Here is a 4,588-nt window from a genome sequence, read left to right on the forward strand (position 1 = left end):
ATGGGTAGGCTCTTGTTTTTTTTGTTTTTTTGTTTTATGTTAGTCGCCATACAATACATCATTAGTTTTTGATGTAGTGATCCACAATTCATTATTTTCGTATAACACCCAGTGCCCCATGCAGTACGTGCCCTCCTTAATACCCATCACCGGGCTAACCCATCCCCCCACCCCCCTCCCCTCTAAAACCCTCAGTTTGTTTCTCAGAGTCCATAGTCTCTCATGGTTCATCTCTCCCTCCCATTTCCCCCCCTTCCTTTTTCCCTTCCTTCTTCTAAAGTCCTCCATGCTATTCCTTATGTTCCACAAATAAGTGAAACCATATGATAACTGATTTTCTCTGCTTGACTTCTTTCACTTAGCATAATCTCCTCCAGTCCCATCCATGTTGATGTTAAAGTTGGGTATTCATACTTTCTGATGGCTGAGTAATATTCCATTGTATATATGGGCCCCATCTTCTTTATCCATTCATCTGTTGAAGGGCATCTCGGCTCTTTCTACAGTTTGACTATTGTGGACATTGCTGCTATGAACATTGGGGTGCATATGGCCCTTCTTTTCACTACATCTGTGTCTTTGGGGTAAATACCCAGGAGTGCAATTGCTGGGTCATAGGGTAGCTCTATTTTTAATTTTTTGAGGCACCTCCACACTGTTTTCCAAAGTGGCTGTACCAACTTGCATTCCCACCAACGGTGTAAGAGGGTTCCCATTTCTCTACAACCTCTCCAACATTTATTGTTTCTTGCCTTGTCAATTTTTGCCATTCTAACTGGTGTAAGGTGGTATCTCAATGTGGTTTTGATTGGAATTTCCCTGATGGCTAATGATGATGAACATTTTTTCATGTGTCTGTTAGCCATTTGTAAGTCTTCTTCAGAGAAGTGTCTGTTCATATCTTCTGCCCAGTTTTTGACTTGATTATTTGTTTTTGGGGTGTTGAGTTTGAGAAATTCTTTATAGATCTTGGATACCAGCCCTTAAAAAGCTTCTGCACAACAAAGGAAACAGTCAACAAAACAAAGAGGCAACCCACAGAATGGGAGAAGATATTTGCAAATATGGGTAGGCTCTTTTAAAAGAAGATCAGAAACAGAAAAAGTCAGAAAGATTCAAAGCTATAACAGATAACCTCCTCTTGGTCTTGAAGAAGCAAACTGCCATGTTGAGGAGAGGGCCAAATGGCAAGGACCTGAGAGTAGCCTCAAGGAGCTGAGAGTAGCCCCTGATCATAAGCAAGAACTCATACAGCTGCTAGGAACTGAATTATACCAACAATTTGAGGGAGCTTGGAAGCAGATCTTTCCATAATCAAGTCTCCAGATGATGATGCAGCCTACTGGCACCTTGATGTCAGCCTTGTGAAGCCCTGAGCAGGCAGCCCACGTAGGATGCACCAGACCAGTGATCCATGTAAACTATGAAATTATAAATTTATGTTGTTTTAAATGGCTGTTTGTGGTAATTTCTCACTCAGCAAACTAACACATGTTATAAAAACACCAATTAAGGGCCCCTGGGTGGCTCAGTTGGTTAAGCAACTGCCTTCGGCTCAGGTCATGATCCTGGAGTCCTGGGATCGAGTCCTGCATCGGACTCCCTGTTCAGCAGGGAGTCTGCTTCTCCCTCTGACCATCCCCCTTCTCATGCTCTCTCTCTCTCTCTCATTCTCTCTCTCAAATAAACAAATAAAATCTTTAAAAAAAGAACACCAATTAAAAGGCATAGGCTGTCAGAGTGGAGGGGGAAAAAACCTACTCAATTATATGCCACCTATAACAAACCTACTTTAAACATGAATAAATAGGTTACAAGTTAAAAATATAAAATGATATACTATACTAGCATCAATATAGATGGAGTAAGAAAGCTGGAGTAACTATATTAATATAAAACAAACTAGATTTCAAAGAACATTACCAGGGTTAAAAAGTGTCATTTGAAAATTATAAAGAAGCCAATCCATCAAGAGGACATATAGTAACAAAGCTTCAAATTACATGAAACAATGATAGCACTTCAAAGAGAAATCTGCTGGGGCGCCTGGGTGGCTCAGTTGGTTAAGCAACTGCCTTCAGCTCAGGTCAAAGAGAAATCTGCAAAACCATAACTATAAGTGGAAATTTCAATGCCCTTCTCTCAACTTTTGATAGATAAGGACAGAGAATTATTAAAGATAGAGAAGATTTAGGGGCATCTGGGGGGCTCAGTCATTAAGCGTCTGCATTTGGCTCAGGTCATGATCCCAGGGCCCTGAGATTGAGCCCTGCCTTGAGAGGAGCCTGCTTCTCCCTCTGCCTGCTGCTACCCCTACTTGTGCTCTCTCTCTCTCTGTCAAATAAATAAATAAGTAAAATCTTAAAAAAAGAGAGAGAGAAGATTTAAACAATATTATCCAACATTTCCTAATTGATATTTGTAGAACATTCTATCCAAAAACAATATAATACACATTCTTATAAAAAGATTCAAGTCATACAAAGTATAATCTCTGACAAAAATGGAATTAAATTACAAATCAGTAATAAAAAGTTATCAGGAATAACCTCAAATATTTAGAAACTAAATAACACACTCTACATACCCCCTGGGTTGAAAAAAACATTTGAAGGGAAAATTAGAAAGTATTTTGAATAGAATGAAAATTAAAACACAACACATAAAAATTTGGGATATGCAACTAAAGCAGAACTTATAGGGAAATTTATACCACTGCATGCCTGGGAAGATAATGCCTTAGAAAAGATAATGGTCTCAAATCAACGACTTCAGCTTCCATCTTAAGAACCTAGAAGAGCAAAATAAGCCCAAAATAAGCAAAGGAAAGGAAATAAAGGTCAAAAAGAAAATGAATTAAATAAAAAACAAGAAAACAGTAGAAAAACATCAGTGAAACTAAAAGTTAATCCCTTGAGAAGATCAGTAAGATCAATAATCCTCTAGCCATACTGATAAGGAAAAAGATAAACACATATGACTAGGATTAGAAATGAGAGAGGTGACATCACTACAGACTCTACAGGTATTAAAATAGTAAGTGGTGGGGGCTGCTGGCTGGCAGTCATAAGAGCATGCAACTCTTGATCTCAGGGTCATGAGTTTGAACCCCATACTGGATATAGAGATTACTTAAATAAAACTTAAAAAATAAAAATAAAAAATAAAATGATAAGAGAGTATTATGAAGAACTTTATGTCAAAAAAATCAACAATTCAGATAAAGTTGACAGATTCTGTGAAAGACACAAACTAATGCTAAAAAAAAAAAAAAGGTTACTTGAATAGCCCTTTATCTAGTAAAGAAATTGAATTTGTAGTTAAAAACATTCCCAGAAATACTATTCCAGGCTCAAATGACTTCACTAGGGAAATTCCACCAAACTTTTAGAAAAGAAATACCACAAAATTTACACAAATCCAGAAAGTAACAGACGATGGAACATTTCTCAACTCATGTGATGAGAACTACGTTACCAGTTGTATACAAACTCATATTCTTCAAAAATGTGAAGAGAAGGAAGTACATCACAATACATTATATGAAGCCAACATTATCCTGATACCAAAGCTAGACAAAGACATTATAAGAAAAGAAAACCATAGACAATAACCTTCATGAAATTCTTCACAAAATTTTAGCAGATCAAATCAAATAATATATAAAAGGATAAAACATGACCAAATAGAGTTTATTCCAGGAATGCAAGTTTAATTTGCATTCAATCAATGTAATTCACTATACTAACAGACTAAACCATAAAAACTATGCACTGTGGAAAACAATATGGAGGTTCCTCAAAAAATTAAAAATTCATATACCACATGATTCGGTTAATTCCATTACTATTTACCCAAAGGAAAAAGAAACCCACTAATTTGAAAAGATATATGCACTCCTATCTTTATTGCAGCATTGTTTATAATAGCCAAGATATGGAAGCAACCCAAGTGTCCATTGATAGATAAATGGGTAAAGAAGATACAGTATATATGTACAATGGAATAGTCAGCCATTAAAAAGAAAGAGATCTTGCATTTGCAACATGGATAGACCTTGAGGGTATTATGCTAAGTGAAATAAGTCAGACAGAAAAAGACAAATACCATATTATCTCACTTACACATGGAGTATAAAAAATAAAACAAATGAATAGACAAATAAAAAGCAGAAAAAGCCCCATAAATACAGAGAACAAACTGATGGCTGCCAGAGGGAAGGGGGTGCGAGGATGGGCAGAATGGGTGAAGGGGAGTGGGAGATACAGGCTTCCAGTTACAGAATGAATAAGTCACAGGAATAAAATGTACAACAGAAGGAATATAATCAATGGTATCATAATAGCATTGTATGGTGACAGATAGTAGCTATACTTGTGGTGAGGATAGCATACCTATAGACTTGTCAAATCACTTTGTATACCTGAAACTAATGTTCCATTTTATGTCAATAAATAAATGTTCATCATGAGTCTTAGGAGTATGCAAATTAAAACTTCAGTGATGTGCTACTGCACACTTCTTGGGATGTCTAAAAATTTAAAATTGACCATATCAAGTGTTAGCAAGGATGTGGAACAACTGAAAT

The sequence above is a fragment of the Halichoerus grypus genome, chromosome 5 (genome assembly GCF_964656455.1).
Source record: "Halichoerus grypus chromosome 5, mHalGry1.hap1.1, whole genome shotgun sequence".
In the NCBI taxonomy this organism is placed as follows: Eukaryota; Metazoa; Chordata; class Mammalia; order Carnivora; family Phocidae; genus Halichoerus; species Halichoerus grypus.